This window comes from Crocodylus porosus, unplaced genomic scaffold (genome assembly GCF_001723895.1).
Source record: "Crocodylus porosus isolate Cpor-Errol unplaced genomic scaffold, CroPor_comp1, whole genome shotgun sequence".
Classification (NCBI taxonomy): Eukaryota; Metazoa; Chordata; order Crocodylia; family Crocodylidae; genus Crocodylus; species Crocodylus porosus.
The window spans coordinates 2,545,532-2,566,573 of NW_017728950.1; the positions used below are offsets into that span (position 1 = coordinate 2,545,532).

General features: G+C 44.1%; 1 long non-coding RNA gene across 1 annotated transcript in view; it reads right to left on the reverse strand.

The window, feature by feature from the left end:
- LOC109323766 overlaps window positions 1-18,333 on the reverse strand; it is a 21,091-nt gene extending 2,758 nt beyond the window's left edge. Inside the window, exons 1-2 of the long non-coding RNA XR_002104753.1 lie at window positions 18,322-18,333; window positions 8,872-8,876 (exon numbers count right to left, since the gene is read on the reverse strand). This is a non-coding gene — a long non-coding RNA (uncharacterized LOC109323766). The remainder of the gene's footprint in view (window positions 1-8,871; window positions 8,877-18,321) is intronic.
- Window positions 18,334-21,042: the final 2,709 nt, after the last annotated feature.

The window sequence follows — 21,042 nt, forward strand, 5'->3', positions numbered from 1 at the left end:
GCCTCTGTGCTCTCAAGAAGGGAGTTTCCCATTCTATAAGTGTGCTGCTGGTTTCTACTGCCCAAGTGCAGCACCCTGCACTTGTCAGTATTGAAACGCATCCTGTTTATGTCAGCCCACTCCTGTAACCTATTGAGGTCTTGTTGCAGTCTTTCCCTCCCTACTAGCGTGCTCACCTCACCCCAAATTTTGGTATCATCAGCGAATTTAAACAGGTTGTAATTCGCCCTGTTGTCCAAATCGCTGATGAAGAAATTGAACAGCGCAGGCCCCAGGACCGAGCCCTGGGAGACTCCGCTGCCCACTTCCCCCCAGGTCGAAAGTGACCCGTCCACCACCACCTTCTGAGTACGACCCTTCAGCCAGTCTGCAATCCATCTGACAGTGTAGGCATCAATGCCACAGTCGCCTAGTTTTTTAATGAGGATGGGGTGGGAGATGGTGTCAAAGTCTAGAAAGACTATGTCCACAGTGACACCTGCATCCATTGCCTTTATGACCTGATCATAAAAGGCAATCAGGTTGGTCTGACATGACCTGCCCTGACCCTAACGAAACCGTGCTGGTTGCCCTTGAGCATCATCCCTGAAGCTGGCCCATCACAGATGTGCTCCTTGAGGATCTTCTCAAAGAGTTTCCCAAGGATAGAGGTAAGACTGACGGGCCTATAGTTGCCCTGGTCCTCTCTCTCTTCCCTTTTTTGAAGATGGGGACCACGTTAGCCATCCTCCAGTCATCCGGCACCTGGCCGGAGCACCACGAGTGCTTGTAAAGCCGTGCCAAGGGCCCTGCAATAACCCCAGCTAGCTCCCTCAACATCCTGGGGTGGAGAGCATCTGGACCCACTGACTTGAACACGTTCAGCCCCATGTAGCGGGTCAGAAAGAAAGACCATAGGAAACAATATAAAAAGCATATTTGTTTCATTTTTAAAAATCTCCCTTGATCTGTGATTGTATTAAGAAGCATCTCATCCACGTGAGAATTAAGGAAAACATTGTGGTTAACCCATTTTTATATCGTGTGCAGTCTAAAATTTAAAGAACGTCAAATAACTTGTGGCTAAAAATACTTTTATATTATGCACGTTATTTCAGTTGGCCTCATTGACTAAGACCGGACTCTAAACTTACACGTTATAGATGTTCAGGAATAAACCTCTTAGAATAGAGAAACTTGTAAAATAGAGCCAAAAATTATGGAGACACAACATGTCTCCAAAAAGTTTTAATTCTTTTCTTTAAAAACAACAACCGTCTAATGCACGTCCTGTCAAAGTACAGTAAAAGCTCTGTTAACTGGCATCCATGGGGAATGGGGTGTGTCGGTTAATCAAATATGCCAGTTATCTGAGAGGTTTTTTCCCCCAAGAAAGAAACTAAACCTTCATTTTAACTGTGATATAATAACTTTTAAAATAACATTTTAACTATGATATAACAACTTTTAATATTTTAACTATTTTAATTTTAAATATTTTAACTATGATATAAGGAATAATAAAGTTAATAGTATAGCAAGATGGTGTCTCTGATAGATGCCTGTTGATAGGGAATTCTGGATGGTAAAGTGCTGGATAACACAGCTTTTACTGTACTCAACTTTGATTAGGAGGGCTATAAACAGAGCTGTGAGTAGAATGGTTCCTCCCTTCTTATTACCATTTATCATCAAAGATCTTGCTTTGCTATTGTAAGAACTGGAATCCTTATCACTGTCTTTCCATAGTGCCTCATCTAAAGAGGTTGGGGTTTTTTCTTTTTTCCCCTGTTGAATGTGCTCTCAGCCTCTGCAGTGCAATCTTTTAACTCATTCTGTGATTGTTGTATTGATTAGCTTCTCTAAACTACACCACCTTCTCTCCCTCTGGTTCCCTCTGAAACAAAAAGTCTTCTGGTTTAACAAAAAATTGCATTTTTTCCCCCATGATGGTGTTCTACCTCTATTCTTAGTCTCTCAAGCACGAATCCTTCTTTCCTTTCTTTATTGCATTCCTTTGTTTTTTTCTCTTTTCTGCTATAAATCAAATTATTTTCTAGTTTGTTTACCAGGTTCATCTCACCTAAATTGTACTTACCTATCAGTATTCCTTCTTCTCTTTCCTCACCTCACCCCACACCCACTCTTACATGTGTTTTCTCTGCTATCTGGGAAGGGATTCTTCTTCAGGTTTTAAGTCATTCAACAGCTTTCTAATCTGTTTCGAGGAATGATTAATGTATCACTTGTATAGGCTCTCTTCTGCTGCCCCTGGCATTGAGGGTCTCTGCTCTTGCAACTTACTACTCCGGGGGGCGGGGGGTTGTCTACATGTGCATTAATGCACCTTAGATAATAATAATTAAATCTAGTATGTCCATTGTGAGGTACTAAGGAAATGTGCATTAACCTGTCTTAATGCACATTAACTAAAGAGCATGGGGCACTTTTACACATGATCCAGAGGTTGAGGGGCAGGGGGCAGCACTTTGATTAGAGAGGCCCCAAGAGCTGCTCTGATTAAAGTGCTACAATGTCTCATGTATCAGTGTCCCCACACTTAAAAATGGTGGCAGGGGTGCTTGAACTAACACTTCTTCAAGCTTTAGTTCAGGCATCCCCACTGCCATTTTTAATCATGGGGATGCTAATACCTGATGCACAGGAGGGCTGCTAGAGAAGCAGTAATTACCATGCTCTAGCACACTTGATTAATAGAGTCTGCTTTGATGCATTGTGTTTACAGAATGTAAGAGCAGCCTCCATGCTTGTGTACAGTTACCCATGATTTTTAAGTGATGCTTAATATGCCTTAAAATAGGTTAATATGCATTAAGGCACCTATGTAGATATGCTCAGTAGGGCTGTGCAAAGCTTCAGTAGCAGATTCGAAATTGAGATTCGGCTTGATTTGGGGACTGAATCTCCAAATCGAAATCAAATTGGGAGACCAAGTAAAAGCTATGAATCAATTCAAAGCATCCAAGCTGATCTGGAGAAGCTTCAGAAAAGCTTCAGCTGATTTGGAGATTTGGCCATAGACTAAACAGGCAGCTGACAGCTGCCTCCAACTGGTAAGTCTGTTGGGGTCAGGGGGAGGGAAAGGGCACGGGGGAGGGAGAGATTGGGGCTGGAACAAGCTGCCCAGCCGGGGCGGGGGGCGTAGGGTGTGGGCATGACGGTGCTGGGAGTGGGGTCTCTGCCCTGTTGCTGCTTGGCCAACTGGGGGAGGGGGCAGGATGCGGGCGTGGCTCGCTCTGGGTGGAAGAGGGCAGGTGGCAGCAGAGCATAGCCCCCACTCTCAGTGCTGCTGTGTCTGTATCGTGTGCTCCCTGTGCCAGCTGGGCAACCAGAAACAGGGCAGGGGCAGGCACAGCCAGAGGAGCCATGGACGAAGATCCCATGGCTGTCCTGCCCGGCCCCATCCAGCCCAGACAAGCCTCCTGGCACTTTAAAATAAATAAATAAAAGCCCCGTACTCACCAGATCAGTGACTGGGGCCTCTGAGGGCTCAAAACAAAGCCCCCAACACAGCCCAAAGCAGTGGGGGGCAACAAGGATTGCATCCCCTACTTGGCACCCATGCAGCATCTGTCACATTGCACAGGTGCAGCACTGCTCGGGAGGATGCTGCGCACTGTCTGGGAGCTGGGGTGGCTCCAGCAGTCAGCCAGAGCCCAGCACCACTTGACCCTAGTGGCTCCAGCTCCCAGGCAGCGTGCAGTGCCTTGCCAAGTGATGCTGCATCCATGCCATGGGGCTGCTGCCACACAGGTATCGAGCGGGGGGAACGATCTCCACTGCTCCCCACTGTTCTGCGCTGCGCGGGGGCTCTGCCACAAGCACTAGAGACCCCAATCGCAGCTCCAGCAACCGGTGAGTGTGGGGCTTTTTTTTTTTTTTTAAAGTTCTGGGATGAGGCTGGGACCAGGTGGGGGATGGGGCCAGGCAGGACAGCCATGGGGACTTCTCCTGCAGCTCCCCCCACCTGGGGAAAGGCAGGCACAGCCAGAGGAAGCAGGGGAGAACCTGCTCGGCTATGCCTGCCTCTCCCCAGCCAATCTGAATCACCAAATCTCTCCGACTCAGCACCCAATCTTCTGAAGCTGATTTGGCCGAATTGATTCAGGATAGTGATCTGAATCTCCAAATCAAATCATTGTCCTTTGAATCGGCTGAATCAGAATCGAATACTTCCCTATTCATACAGGCCTAGTGCTCAGGCTAGTAGAGGTACTAGAAAATCAGTCTGGCATTGCATACGTTACATCTGGACCGACATGGTGACCCCAAAAGTACTTCACTTAAAAGCTTTCCTTTCTTTTTTTTTTATTGCAAATGAAAGTTCTGAAGAGGAAGAATTAAAAACCTTGTTTCAAGACAGTGAAGGGACTGAGCAAAGTCTCACTGAAATCAGTGGGATTCTTTCCATTAACTTCAAAGGGCTTTGGATCAGATCCCAGATGAACTTTTGCTTGTAATACTGTGAGGACTCAATTATGCCTCTCCTAATGCTGACCCATGCTGGGAAGGGGAAAGACTTGCACTGTTGGAATTCTGGTTTCTGGCAGACTTTAAAGGGGGTCTTAAAGGGGGGAAAAAATCCTCTACAGAGACAGTGAAGGGAAAATTCCCTCTGCTACACTTATTTAATTACAATAGCAGGTACTCTTTCCAGCATAAGCACCATGAACGTGGGCTGGGGTAACGTAGCTTCCATCTCATCCAGAAATGCCCACTTAAGAGCTGTTAATTATTAATATTCCTAGCAATACCGTCTCCCACACATTACTGCAGTGTCCCCTACTCACAGCTGTTGTTTAATTTAGGCTTCAACTGAGGGGGCTGAATATTACAGGATCCCCATATGGCGCTCATGAATCTTGTTTTTCATCAAGGCCCACTTTCTTCCTTTACTCAAGCCTGTGGTTCAAAATTGCCAGGTGCTTCTCATATGCTTTATTTCTTTGGGTGCACAGGCTGGCACGGTATTTTTTTTTTAATTAAAAAATCCTTGTTACTGTCTTTTCAAGTTAATAGAAGAGAGAGAAGTTCAAAAAAGAGCAGTTTTCTTTTGTACCTGACAAAGTCGCTCTGCATTTCATATATTTTAGTCATCATGGAGTACTGACACCACAAATCCTATTTTGACAACCAGGAAAATGGTTTAATAAAAGCAGGTTCTTGCCCTTAGGAAAACTGTCAAAACCTAAATTTTAGACAAAAGCCTTAACTGAGAACTGAGTACAGTAAATACAACAATGGTCACTTCACAATTTAAGTTCTGTTCCTTCCCTAATCATCCCAGCAGCTGATTTTTGTTTTGTACTTTCACCGGTGGATTTATAATTTTTTTTTTTTTAAATGAGCCAGATTTGGATTTCATTGGGATGTCAACCAACTCTTGCAATGAACTCTGTATTTCTAGATTTGTTTGTATAGATGCTGTCAGACATGGTAACAAAAAAAATTAGAATATAGAAGAAAAAAAGGACTTTATAGAATACCTGGGCAATTTTTTCTGTATGAAATACAAAGCAGACATCACAAGTGGGTAAGGCTGAACGGTACAGCAGTCTAAGAAGCGTCTCAGTGGGGATACAAGAAACTTTGCACCTGTGTCTCTGGGAACACAGCCAATGTGATTACTTGGAGTTGGGTTTAGCATGCATGGCGCAGTGAGATGGTGATTGTGAGGTTACTGCATGTCAGCGTTGGTTCAGAGCAGCACTTTTGCTCAGGGAAAGACAGAGAATGATTTTAGGAGTTGGCTTTCTGCACAGTCTCTTCCTTGCACACCCAAGCAAAGGCAGGGCACAGTCCTGCCCAGGCTTAGGCAACAGGCCACACTAGCAAATTCATCATTTTTGATCCTGTAACAGCTCTCTTGGGGTGAATGAACTGCGTACATGTGACAGAGTAAATTTCAGACATATACAGAATGTGAAATGAAGTAGTGACAGGTGTTTATATTTAGGAGGGAACTAGCTGGAGAAACAAAAAGCACCAGGTCTAACATCAGCCTTTGGTTTGAACCGAACCTGGAAGTACTTTGGTTTGAATTGGTTCAGTAATTCAAAACAGAATTCAAGCTAAAGGAATACAGGCATAAAGGGCATACAGAGTCCTTCCAGGGGCATATTCCTGATTCATGGATCAATTGCTATAAATGTTTAGCTTTCTCCATTTTAAAAGGCTCACCTTTGTGGATGATGACTTCAGTCTTCCAGCCATGGGAACCCAGGGACCAAATGAGGTAAAATGGGTCATCTTGTTAACTTGGAGCAGGACAATGTATATTTTGGAAACCTTGGATTGTGACTTGGAAGTCAATTAAAAGAACCCCAACTTGTTATATTCAAGGTTGGCTGTTGCTAGAGCAACACACAGCCTCTGTACACACAATAGAGGAAGAAAAGTAACTGCATTTTATATATGCGTGAGTTTTTCTTTGTATGTCTTATTTCTGCCTGCACAACTGCATTATATTTGGTGCCCCAAGTCCTTAGATTCAGCTGAGAATTAATTGGGATAAAATCTGGCATGGACATCCTTGGAATCAAGACAAATCTTTGGTCCCCTGGCAAACTTTCAAATAGCTTGGAGCTGCTGCTCTTACGTATAGCAGGTAGAGCTTACCTTGGGGTACTCCAGGAGTCAGTCCAGTTGCACCTAGGGAGGCTGGGTAGTGGGATCTCCGCAGCCATCTACACAAGTGTGCTACCTAAGGACTCCCTTAACTATAAAGAAATCCCAAGCTACCCTACGAGGGAAATGCTTTGTCACCTTTGTGCCACAAGAGCAGCATTAAAAGGATGGAGGTAGAGTTCAGGCTCCAGCCCAGCAAATCAGTGATGAAGGAGATTAAAAGCATGAAGCTGAGAAAATACAGGAAGGAGATAAATCCAGAAGTATTCCTCATGTTTAATCATTTATGATCATAAATTCATAACAAAAAGGCCATGAAGGTTTTCCCTGGTATATGGTGATTTATCAGACAACAATTTTTAAAAAGTATAATTGATGGACCTGTTAGAGAACGGCAGAGTAATAAAAGTTCTCTTTCTCAATGCCTTTTGTGATCAAATATATTTGGTACTTTACACATTTCATAAAGTTAATTGCCATCTCATTCAGACTAGTGATCATGTCTATTACAGCTATTATTGGTTACCCTAAAACTCAACTGCTAATGTGCCATTCCACCAGAAGATATTTGACATTTAGTAACAGGGCTTTGGCAGTGCACTTAAAACAGAGAGGAAGATGCATATAAAATCCTTACCAACTGAAAGGTAGCATGTGGAATGTAAAAGTAGTTGTTCAGGTGATTTGCAGATGAAAAATTTGGGGCTAGACTGTAGCTTGTCCTTATATAAGCACACATAGGGCAGAGGAGGGAATAATGAATTTTTACTTTTATAGCCTGTATAAAGCCTGTCCATGATCACAGCCTCTGTAGGGAGCATGACAGTTACTATCACTTAGCTCCCTTTAGGTGAAATTCTGTGAAAATGGAGCAGTGAAAGGCAGAGAGTAAACAGTGTTGCAGCTTCACCACCACCCCACCTTATCGATAGACCAAAATAGTTTGTCAGTCATGTCAGATGCTCAGATTCAAGTTACATGATTTTATTTGCCTATATGTGGCCAAGGCAATTCTGGTAGTAGGGACTTCCATAGCTGTCAGGGGATAAAGAGGTCTCTAGGTTTTACTTCTGTTCCAGACACCCAAGGGAGGAGAGCAGTTAGTTCACTTAGACCTGTACTTCATTAATCCCTTGTATGTTGAAAAGCTTTTGGGAGCACAGCAAGAGTATTCTGTTCAAGTCAGAGACATTCTCATCCATAGCTGAAAGAACTCTACCAGATGTATCTAGCTGGTGAAATGAATTAGGTTCTCTAGCTGGTGTTGAACAAAGAACATTTCTTATTACCTGTTTGAGCGCAAGCATGCTTCTGTGACCATGAGCTCAGTCTAGCTTCATCTAGCAGCTGTCTTGATGAAATATCTTCTGATTGAGGGTTGGCTTGTGTTTTGTCACCTACCTGCCCTCAGATTTCATGTTATAGACCCTATCCCACACTGGGACCTGAACTTGGTCTTTTCATCTCCCATAGGGCAGCCATTTCAGCTGATACTCCGCCTGTCTATGATGATGATATTTCTGATGGAGCTTACCTCATCAAGAGTTGACAAGTTGTGAACCTTCATAGTTGATCCACCATAACACCATCTATAAAGTAACCTTGAGGACCCACATTATATTTCTGTGGAAGGTCTGTGAATTACACCTTAATCAGGAGATTAATTTACACTATTCTCAAACCTTAATCTTCAGATTAAATAATGCTTGCCCAACAGCAAGGGAAGTTTAGCTTATTATATAAGCCTTTCTGAATCGTTCAGTTAATTGTCTCGTTACTTGAAAGAACTTAAGGCACAACAATACCATCACAGAGATCATCTAACTGGATATCAGACTGCATTAATTTATACTTTGAGACTACTGTTCTCCATGGAGCTGCACTCCAGAATTTGGGCCCATTCTACCTGAGTTCAGACCACATTGAAAGCTTGCCTGTACAATGTCTCCATAAGTGAAACCTGCAGGATAGCAACACAAACCTTGATATATACTTTTGCCAAGCACTATGCAATTACAGCTGATTTACTCTGTTATAAGATAGACTCTTCATTTTTCTGATTACAGTCCTTCTCTGCACATTTTCCTAATAAGAGCTCTTCTCTGCACCTATTCCAGTTTAAATTAATTTTTTTGAACATCGGTGACCAAACTGTAGATGGCAATATTCTAAATGAACAATCATTCTACAGTCACTGAATGTCAACACTTTGGATAATGATGTTCCTGTCTTTAATAAAAATACCTAATCTGATACATCCTGAAAGCATATTTAACTTTTTTTAAGGCTGTGTCATAGAATAAACAAAAGCTGCCAGTGATCAACAGATATATATACATTCCGCTCATCTCCCATCTCCTCATCCCAAAATGATGACAAATATTCTTGAGATGATTTCCTAGGGGTACAATACTATATTTGGTTCTAGGGGTGCACTGATATATCGGTTGGGTATCAGTTTGGTACCAACAAAAGGAGAAATGATGTTATTGGCCATTGGCTTTTTTTGATTGTTGTAGCTGATAATGTTTACTGATAATTATGCCTTCTGGTATGTGGATGCATAAATTGTGAGACAAAAATACAGGTTTCCCTTGCCAACCACGGTTTTGAGTATTCATGCTTAATATTCTATATACCATTTTGGCTACCACAGTATAGAGTTTTGAGTAACCACCATTTTCTGTGGCCATGCATCAGCCTGCCACTTGCCATTTCAAATCACCTGTGCTCTTGGTAGCCAGCCATGGCACTCCCATCTCCTCACACACACTCAGTTTTGCATTGTGCTTCACGCTGTTAACATCCAGTCACAGGTGCTTTGCATTTTTTCTCCTGATTTATTTTTTTGATTTTTGTATATTGTCCTTAATCTTGGCCTCTAAGCAAGTGAGTGGTGAAGGTGAGCAAATTGTGAAGAGGGCAAGGAAAGTGATGTCCTTGGAAACAAAATTGGAGTTGTTGAATCATCTAGCATGTGGATAGAGTGGGCTAATGTAGGGAGGCATTTTGGCATGAATGAATCCACTGTGAGAACCATTAAGAAAAGCGAGGCTACTATTAGGGTTGCGAGTGGTACACTAGAAAGTGCTAAGGTTTCTTTAAAAGACCCACTACTCAACAGTAAAACTTTTTTTAACCTATTAAAAGGTAAATAAAAATGATTTGTATGTTCCTTTATTATACAAATTCAAGTCCCTAACCCCATTTTCCCCACAAGCCTTTTGTCTTACCCACCACCGTTTTGCCAACCATAGGAACTTTCAGGAACCTAATGCCCACAGTTGGCGAGGGAAACCTGGATATTTGCTGTGGTGTACACCATGTGATCTCTATCAGCTGTAAATATATCTCAAAGGAGCGCAATACGGAATTTTGGAAGAGTGTCTGAAAGGGACAACAGAACAGCTGATTGTAAAGTATGTCCTGCGAATAGTTCACGTGGAGGCAACACTAGTAAAGATTTTAAGACAATGAACTTAATATAGCACCTCAAGATTTACCGTGCTACTGAATACAACAATTTCCAAAGATGGCTACAGAAAAGAAAGAAGCAAGGCAGGAAAAAGCTGCGCCAAAGTACTACAACACTCACAGAAATTTGGAAGTGGAGATGCCAGGGATAAAGAATTTACTAACCATTTAGTGGAATTTAAAGCCCTGGATGATCAGCCATTTTCCATTGTAGAATATACTGGATTCTGCTGTCTCACTGAATGCCTCATTACACACTACCCAGCAGAAAGTTTATAGCTGAGACTGTGCTGCCAGAGCTGTACAGTGTCATTTTAAAATGCATACAGATGCTGGCTGAAGATGATCTTGTATCAGCACTTGGCTTCGTGACTGATATTTGGCGCTCTGCTATGTCACTTATGTCAATGCTGAATTTTAACCGCACAATGGATAGACATACATTACAATTTACAGAGGGTAGTACTACAGGCCCAGGAGTTCACTGGTTTCCATAGGGCTGAGGCTATTTCAATGACATCTGACAAGATGTTTGCAGCATGGAAAATTCTGAGGACAAAAGTTCATGCCATTATCAGGGATAATGCAAGAAACATAGCAAAGGTGACACGAGACTCCGGTTTGCCAACCTTACCTTGTGTAGTGCTAATCGTGAACAAAGAGATGTTATCACAGTGTAGTATGTCTGACCTACTGGCTATCGGGCAAAAAAATCATTGGGCACTTCAACCACACAACTGTTGGCCTATTCTTATCTTCAGTGGGTGCAGACTGAGCTCAGAATGCCTTTCAAGAGGTTAGAGCAGGACCTACATACAAGATGGAACAGCACTTACTACATGTTGCAAAGCTTTTGGAACAGAAATGTGTGCTTGGAATGCTTGCAGCTGATTATGAAATCCCTGCAACTCTCACCATATATCAGTGGAGGGTGATAGAAAAAGTAGTGATGGTTCTAGCACCTTTTTGAAGAACTGATTTGTGAACTGAGTTCATCCTAGGCCTCTACTTCTGATATCATCCCATCCACTGTGGCTGTGAAAAGGCTTTTGAGCAGAGTTACAGATTCAGGCTATGGGATTAAAACTATGAAAGTCACTTTGCTGGAAGCTGTGGAAATGTGCTTTGCTGAAATTGAATCAGAACCTCTCTACAGTATGGCAACATGGCTGGATCCAAGATACAGGGACAGGTACTTTACTGATGCTAGCAAAACGCTCCTGGCTACGTAAATGTTGGTGATGCACCTGAAAATATGCAAGCCAACAGGAATGACACAGAAGAGACAGAACCCGTCACAAAAAGCAAAGGAAGGAAATGATAGCACTACAAAACTGAACACCCTGTGTTCAATGTATGATGAGATATTGGAGGGAAGATACCTGTGGGGTAGAAGCTGGGGGGGGGGAGGGTAAAAAGCAGTAAAATGCTTCAGAAACAAAGCTACCTGAGTGAGCTCACATTACCAAATAATGCAAAAAACCTGATATACTGGGAGGGCAACAAAGGCCGATTTCCTATTTTGGCTGAAGCTGCACAGAAGTTTCTCTTTGTCCCCTGTAGCAGTGTTGAGAGCGAACAGTTGTTCAGTGCAGCTTCACATGTGGCTGAGGAGAGGAACTGACTGATGTGTGAAAAAGCAAAGATGTTGCTTTGTCAAGAAAAACCTTTCACTCTTTCTGCTACACTAAAGCTGTAAGCAAGCAATGAAGAAGGTATGAATGTCTTCTTTTTTTTTTTACTCTACCAATACGGTAAGTAATGTAATATTAGTATTAGTAGTAGTATTACAAAGCTTCTACTACTACAAACTGTACCTCAACATTTTTCATTTTGTAATTTTTATGTCTTGAAGGGAGAGCACTGACAGCCTGTAGAGGGGGGGAGAGCACTAACAACCCAGCCAGAGAAGTAGAGATACCAGTGTCCAGCAAACCTGGGTTAAGTAGGTCACAGTCAACCTGGGTGAGCACCTGGGTCAAGCAGGTGGAAGGTTCAGTCAGCTGAGGAGGAGGGGTTAACTGGGATATAAACCCTTCCTCAAGGCAGAGGTGGGCATATGGGCACCAGTGCTTGGCAGCAGAAAGGGCTGGAGTCCTCCAGGGAGACAAGGATGAATGCAAGCCTAGCAAGAGGGACTGCAGCCCAAGAGGAAGAGCTTCTGTGGATAGAATGGGAATGTGTGCATGTGCAGTGAACACAGAACTGTTTATGTTAGCCCAGGAAGGATCCTTGGAGAGACTAAGTGCACCCACAAGTCTGAGGACTGTTCACAGATTTCATAAACATAAGCGCTGGAAGGGACCTCAGAAGATCATCAAGTGCAGCCCCCTGCCCCAGCGACAGGAAGTTGGCTAGGGTCAAAGGATCCCAGCAAGATAAGCATCCAAACACTTCTTAAAGGAGTCCAGAATAGGTGCTATGTTAATCCAGAAGGAGTCCTGGGGAATGAGAGCACCCAGAGGATTGGCGGCTTTTTATATCGGCCCAAGAGGGGCCTGAAGACTTCCTAAGGATTGTTTATGTTGAGCCAAGAGGGGGGTTGCTTTTCTTCTTTCTCTGCTCATTTGTTGTAACACTTGGTGGGCTGGGGTGGCTATCAGATGAGTTTATGGAGGCTGCGGAGTAGAGTGCTCAGTACCTCATGGATTTCCCCCTGTGGTGGTTGTTGTTGTTAATGCTTTCCTAAGATTTTGCAGTGGCCTCAGAGAGGGTGGTAGGCAGCTGTCCCTGCCAGGCAGGGGCCCTAGAGTGGGGTCAAAGCCTCAGAGGGGCCAGAGTCCCTGGGTGAAGTTAGGCAGGCTGGAACCCAGCAGGTTGGAGCCCCAGCCAAAGATAGAGGGAGACAGCAGGATAGAAAAGGGCATCTCTCCCCTACCCAGGTGGGTCAGTAGCTGGGGAACAAGGAAAGGAGGCAAAGCACCCTCAGCTTGACTCTGGTCACTAGAGGCAGCCTACTAAACATCATACTACCATAACACCAAGGTGTGGCAGGTAGAAGAAGAGCCAGATAAAGGGGCAAGGGTAGGCATAACCCTATGAGGGGGCAGCACAACCACCCTTGGAGATGCACCCTATTACACCAGGTACCAAGATATAGCCCCAAAGAAAACCAATAACAGCCTCTCTCTATCCTGATAGCTCCTTTTTCAATCTAATTAGTTGTGGTGTCCCCATCAGGTAGTTCCTTACCTGCCTTACAATTATAGTATTAATCTCCATATTCTCTAACCTATCCATTTCTTGGGAGGCACAATATCAGACACTTTGCTTAAATCTGGATAGATTAGGTCCCCTGCAATTCCATTTTATGAGAAGACAGTTATCTTATCAGAGAAAGATATTAGGTTAGTCTGACATGATCTACCTTGGATAAAACTGTGTTACATTTCATTCTATTTTCTATGTCTGTCCCGGGGAAAATACAAGAAATGGACCCCGAAGGGTCAAGGAGGACCCCCGGGAGCCAGCACACCCAGGGGAAACACAGAAAAGGGGATAACAAACAAAAGCTCCTCACCTGCAGCAGGAACTGCGGCGGGACTCGAAGCAGCGGCAGGACCCGCGTAGCTTGTTAGCCGCGTCTTTTAAAAAGTGCGGCCAGCTGGTGAGAGGAGGGAGGAGGCCTGGCATGGCAAAATAAGAAGAGGGGCTAGTGAGATGGAAGAGGGGAGGAGGCTGAGAAGAAGCACGGGGAAGTATCCCCAGGACCCCTCTCGGAGGAGGAAGCAGGCAAGAATACCTCCCACAGGATAGGAGGCTGCCCCAGAGATCCTCAAGAGAGGGACGCCGTTGTCAGATCAAGGGAGAAGGAGGTGGCCAGGCTGCATGTTGAAATAGGACCCCAGGAAGCGGCTCCAGAGACCAGATGAGCGAGTAAGGTATTCTGGTGAGAAAACCCTGTAGAAAGGGATCCAAGGGACGTAAGGCATTGGGTCAAGAGGGGTCCTTGAAGACATTTGCCCGGTCCCAGGGATCTTCCCAAGAGGGAGACGAACGGCCACGACAGCAGCTGATGCTGCTAAGAATAGAATCAATGACCCTTCAGAGGAAAATCAATAGTCCATGCTAGGAGGAACATCAAAGGTCGGTTAATGTATCTTACACTAAGAGAAAAGGAAAAGGGGAAGAAGGTGACACAGAGGCAATAGCTGGTGGTGGGACCGCACGATTTAGGCCACGCTATTACTAAGCTGCCTGACGGTAATAATTATAGGATCACGGTCATTGTAGATAACTTTCATTGTTAGTTTCCATTTTTTTCTCCGTTGTTGTTTCCGCTTTTGGAAAAGAGCGGGATGTAGGACAACAGAAATCCAAGAGCTCCCGGCATTAAGGAAGGTCCTGTTAGATAGGGAACCTAGATGGGCATGTAGACCCCTAATGGGTATCTTGGAACTTGAGCAAGACCTGAGCTAGGATCTTGTATAGGGAGGGTAAGCCCATTGTGACTGGGTTCAGGGCGAGGTATAGGGGAGGTTGGAGCCTCACGGAAGACCACGGCCCTCAGGCCTTGGATAGACGAACCCCAGTGGCCAGACCCCTCCACTGAAAGAATCATCACAGTTGTGGCAGGCAGGATTGGGGGTAAGACCGCCTGGGGAGAGACACCGACATCCTGAGACCGTAAGGACGGAGCAAAGAATCGCCTTACATATCCAGAGCTGAGCGGCATGGGACCAAATGATCGAGGCCCGATGGGTGCAATGTCCTTGATTATTCTTTTCTTCCAAATTTGTACTGAAATTTTGAATAGTATTTAGATGAAACTCACTGGCCTGTAATTGCCTGGATTCTTTCTTCTCATTTTTTTGAATATGTACTCCTGTGTTTTGAACAATATTTGTCCCATGCCAAGACAAAAGGAGACCAAACCTCAAGTGTTTAAGGTTTAATATGGGCCAAAAGAGCTGTAGGGGTCACTTAATGCGGTTTGTAAGTTGTCTGCTATTTCTGTCATGGATCTTTCAGTGACTTGGTTTTAGTAAAAAGAACTTGAATGGATCAAAGTTGTTCTGAAAATAAATACCTGTCTTAGACATGAAGTAATATGTCAGATCTGGACATACTCTACAGCTTTTGAGACAGCTTCAACTTGGCCTCTCATGCTATTCATGGTCTTTTTTGAAGTAATAATGTGAACTAATGCATGCATGTGTAAAAGTCCATATTTTCAGAAAGGACTCCGGTCAATGTGTTATTATAAAAGAATATTTTACTTCTTTGAGTAAAGATAGCTTGCAACTCTTTTCTTGTCAAATAATTACAGTATATGCAATGATAGCTCTAGGACACAGTGTTAAATGAGGGACTTCAAATGCTATTCCTCAGCTCTCTATTCCTCAGCTCTTCTCATGCTTAAATTTGGAAAATGCAAGGCAAATATTACAAATATTTTGATTTTTTTTTAACATGAAGAAAAGCGATGTGTCCTATTATCTGCTGTTCATGAGTACTTGGACTTAATTTGATGAAAATATTCACAAATCTCCAAAGTTTCTTGCATACCAGCACAGACACATACTTGCACAGATACATTTGTGTTTGTGTGTGTTAGTTGCCATTGCCTATTCTTGTGCTTAAAACTCTGTTATTCACTCTAAAAACAGTATCATGTGACTGAATGTTAGGATTGGATTTTTGGTTCCATGCCTATTAGGAACTGTGGCTAACTACTAACCTAATGTATTATTGAGGGCAAAAGTCTCTCCAGTCTTATTGGTATGTACCTCTAGGCAGCTTCCTTATCAACACTATGTCCTTTAAGTTGGTTTTGTTTTTCTGTCTTAAAATCATAGAAAATTAGGGTTGGAAGGGCCCTCAGGAGGTCACCTGTTCAACCCCCTGCTCAAAGCAGGACCATCCCAACTATATTGTCCCAGCCAAGTCTTTTTCTAGGCAGGTTTTAAAAACCTCCAAGGATGGAGATTCCACAACCACTCTGGGTTACCTGTTCCAGTGCTTCTACCCTTCTAGTGAGAGAGAGTTTTTTTTCTTATTATCTAAACTAAACTTCCCTTGCTGCAACTTGAGCTCCTAGTCTGTTCTCAGTGGTGGCAGCTGACAGAAAAAACTCCATCCTCTTTGCAACCACCCTTCAGGCAATTGAAGGCTGCTATTAAATCCCCTCCTCCATTTTCTCTTCTCCAGACTAAATAAGCGCAGTTCCCTTAGCCTCTCATAAATCAAGTACCCCAACCCCCTAAACCATTTTTACTGCCCTCCACTGGACTCTCTCTAATTTGTCCCCATCCTTTCTTTAGTAGGGGCCCCAAAACTGGACATAGAACTCTATGTCCTCACCAGTGACGAATAGAAGGGAATAATCGCTTCCCTCAGTCTCCTGGCAAGTCTCCTACTAATGCAGCCCAGTATGCTATTAGCCTTATTCGTAACAAGGGTATACTGTTGGTTCACATTCAGCTTTATTGTCCACTGTAACCACCAGGTCCTTTTCTTCCAGTGAGTCCCCAGCCCGTACCAGTGCATGGGATTTTTCCATCCTGTCTGGACTTTGTACTCATCCTTACTGAACCTCATGAGAGATTGGGATTTTTTTTTTTTTTTTTTTATCCAATCTGTTGACACTGGTTTTATGACCCAGTCCTGATACCTTGTTCTGGGCAGACCCAAACCCTTAGACTGACCACAACTCTTTCCATTTGATAATAGGCAAATTTTACTGATACACACTGATAGCAGATAAGAGTAGTGCAGGCAAAGCAAACAAAGTAACTCCCCAGTTCTACTTATCTACCAGTCCTAAGGCTTTTAAAGAGGGATGGTATGCCTGGCACATGAGCATCATCCTGTGGTTCTTTCTTGAATGTCAGCAGTCTTGAATGTTGAGGACTGAGGTCCACCTCTGATGCGGTGGGTAAGACAGGCCAGTGTTGCACCCTCTGCCCATGATGGCCTCTGGATCCCCCCACTGCTCTGAAAATGCCTCTTTTTATTCTTTTCTTCCTGATGACTCTTCATTTCCAAGTAACATTGATTGGTTTCACTGTGGTTGTCATACTGTCCATGTTCTGTTCTGTCAGCATAATTCTTTGTTCCCACAAACCAATCGCACGCGTACATCTTAATTTGGTCATTTAACCAAAACCTGAAATTCCAAGGGCTTTGCAGTTGGTCGCTGTGACCCATCACCAATTCTGCAGGTTTCCTTATTTCTGTTACAGGTTTTCAGGGCACGTTTTCAATTTTGTAGCCTGTTTGTCTGTTAGCTTTGGAGACAGCGTCTGCCTCAAAGGCTGAAAATGAGAAACTTTATCACAAACAAACTTTTAGAAACAATTTAACCCTTGCCATTCCCTTAGACCATTGTTCTAATGCAGTATGTACTCTTGCCTGCAAGCCAGTTCTTAAAAGCAAATCTCTAAATATCATTTTCTAGCCATCACAAGTCTTCCATTTGTCTAGGGGTCTCTGAGTCCTAGCCCTATCCTTCAGCATATTTACTACTTCCCTTCCCTCTCCCCCCCCTACCCCCGCAATCTTGGTGTCATCTGCAGACTTGCTAAGGGTGTATGATGAAGGTTGTCCCAGGGAGCCAGAACGGGACTTACCCACAGCAGCAGCGGGGCCCGAGCGGGACATCCGCCGCTTGTTTACACCGGCATGGCCGGAAGCCGGCGCCGGTGCTGGCAGTCAGAGGCCGGTGATAAAAGCGGCCGCCGAGGAAGGACGGTGGCGGGATCCGGGGAGAAGCCTCTCTGCTGCCGAGGCAGAGGATCTCAGGGGGAAGTGAGCAGGTAACCTCGCACCCACCGGGAGTGAGGACCCCGGAGGGGGATGGGCCCCAAACCCCTCAAGAAGAGGGTCAAGGGACACCGGGGCCAGGCAAGCTGCCATCCGCCCGGCCCAAGGGTTGGAGAGCGGCAGCCGTAGCCGAACGGCAGACCTGCTCGAAGGGGAGACGGGACCCCGGCGGGGAGTTGCAGCCTGGCCAAGCGGAGGGGAGAATATCAGCGGCAGCCAGCCCCAGTACTACAAGCGGGGAGCGGCAGACAGGCCCGGAGGACAAGGGATCCAGCGACAAAGAGTTCTGGGACTGCAAACCCGCAACATGCTGGGCTTACAGGTCCGGGGTTGGGGTGTTGGCCTGGGAGGGCACCAAGGACGCGCAGTAGGGCATAGACCAGTGTCGGCCACCGGTGGCCAAAGACCAAGGGAAGGGTTGCCTGTAAGGGACCTAGGAAGGTCCGGGCTAAAGACCTAGTGTTAGCTTTCCCTATTCCTCGCATTAGAGGAGGAGTCCGTCGAGAAGTATAGCCGGGGAGGTCCAGTCGGGGGCCTGTAGAGGAAACCCCGTCTTGGCCGGGACCCGGTCCTGTAACACCTAGGGCACGAGGAGCCCAAGGATAAGGGTCGGCTGGGCCGGTGAGGGGACCGGCCTCGGGATAGGGAGCTGGGGTATTTGTTAAAAGAGGACACCTGAGGAGGCATGAGGCCGGGGTGCAAGGGGTGGTGGAGCCCTGCAACGTGACCAGGAACCACCCTACTGAACCTAACAGCAAGTCGTGGTGGGCGAGAACCAGGGCAGGAACTGGATGACTCAACATCTACTCCAGGTCAACGGCATCCCCGGGTAAGCAGCGACAGTCCTCCACCCTCAGGCAGCTATTCACGGGGGAACCCCCCTCAGCCCGGCAGTCACAAAGGTATTGAAAAAAACCCAGCCCCGGGACTGACTCCTGGGCCACTCCACTTAATACCGGCTGCCTTCTAGACATCAAGCCATTGATTACTACCTTTTGAGACTGACAATCCAACCAGTTTTCTGTTCACCTTATAGTCCATTTATCCAACCCCTACTTCCTTAGATGGTTTGCAAGAATGTTGTGGGAAACTGCCTTCTATGATGAGATGACTGGCACTGTTGATGCAAGAAGAGCACTGGATGTGATACATCTTGATTTTAGCAAGGCTTTTGATGCAATCAGTTTGGTCAGGTATGAATGACTTGCCCTTGGTGAATCCACGTTGACTATTCCTAATTGCCTTCTCCTCTTCCAATTGCTTAGAAATATATTCCTTGAGGACTTGCTCCATGACTTTTCCAAGGATTGAGGTGAGGCTGAGCAATCTGTAGTTCCTTTCTTTTCCTTTTTTAAAGATGGGCACCATATTTTCCCTTTTTCAATCTGGTACCTTCCCCAATCACACAGTTTTGTTGCTGTTGTTTGGTTTTGGGTTTTTTTTCCCTTTATTTTAATGGGGACTGTCTAAGCTTTGAGAATCCAATTTCACCTGCTTGAAGTGGGCAGAATTTAAAGAGGGACGTCCTTTAGATTCTAAATAACATATCAGCTGCTTGTATATTAAAGCCTTGGTACATTGCTGAGAGGACAAACCAATAGTTGCTCTTTTAAAAATCTTACAAAATAAGTGCTTCCTTCTCTGGTTCTTGAGGTACAGGGTTGTTTTGTTTTTTAATTAAAAAAAAAAATCAGAAATTTGCTATTAGTCCCAAGAAGTGATCATCCAAATCTATTCTAATATATCGTATAATAATTCTTCCATAATTTGACATGAGTGCCCCTGGTGATAAACAGTCTTAAATATAAATTCAAGGCATATATATTAAAATCCCTCAGGAATCCAAAATCGTGCGGATGACCACACATTGATTTTAAGCTGAATTTATTGTTTTCAGGCTAAATAAGTAAAGTAAAATTTACTTTTAAAATATCTTTTATATATCCTTTATAATAATTTGTTTCATTCGTGTCTTTGTCATTGTCTATCATGCACAAACCCCCCCATATTTGCACAGACTTTTCTGGACTTTTAGTGATTGATTTCTATTAGTTATGGTGTATTCTTGGTATCTGAGCAAAAAGTGTCTCTTAACATACTTACTTTAACCCATAACACCCTTACCAAGGTGAAGCAAAGAATAGACAGCAATTGAATGCAGAAAGGATGGCAAGAGCAAGACAAAACTAAACAATTGAGCAAAGAGGACATCATAGAAGAGGTGTAATGGAAAGGCAAAGACTTCCCAGAGATGATGGGTGAAACAGAGAATAGACAACAATTGAATGCAGAAAGAATGGCAAGAGTAAGACAAAACAAAACATGAACAAAGAGGATGTCATAGAAGAGATAATAATGGGAAGGCAGAGTTTGCAGAAACAATAGAAGACAGACTGAAAGAGTAAACAACAAGAGATTCACTGAAGACGAGATTAAGGAACATAGTTGTGGATTGATGAACATGGTGTGCCAATTTTGTAACTCTTTAAACTTCCAAGCTGAAAGACTGTCAGACGGCCAATTCCAGAATTGTTGTCATAAGAGTAAAGTGATTCTGCCTCCAAGAAGACAGTTTCCATAGTATTTATGGGATTTGGTGACTAATTGGGACACCAAGTATTAGCAGAACTTTAAAAAAACATTCAATTATACAACAGTGCATTGTTTGTTGAGCAAAGATCACTGTGACAACATGGTATGCTTCCTGGACTGTGTGGAGGATTGAATCCAAATGCACTGTGCATGGAAAATCATCAATGTCTAAATAAATCTCTGAAGGAGTTTACAGAGGAGACACTTGGAAATGTTGATGAATAGAAGAAGACCAGGCAGAACAGCTCAAGTTGGTAATGTCACAGTGGATAACAGAACCATGGCACCCTATAACAAGTAGCCTATTTTTGCCCATCATTTTTGATGGGCTTACACCCCAGCTCCTTCCAAACCTCAGCTATGCCGGAAATGTAAATGTTGTTGCTTGGATATAACCTGAAAATACCAGCCATGTTGTGCCTGTGAAACCAAATATATATTTTCAGAACTGAGGTGATGGTCAGTGATGCTGCTGTACAAATAAGGATGTTTCTTTTGGCTAAGATGGTTTCATAGATTTCATAGACATTAGGGCTGGAAGGGACCTCGTGAGATCATTGAGTCCAGCCCCCTGCCCAAAGGGCA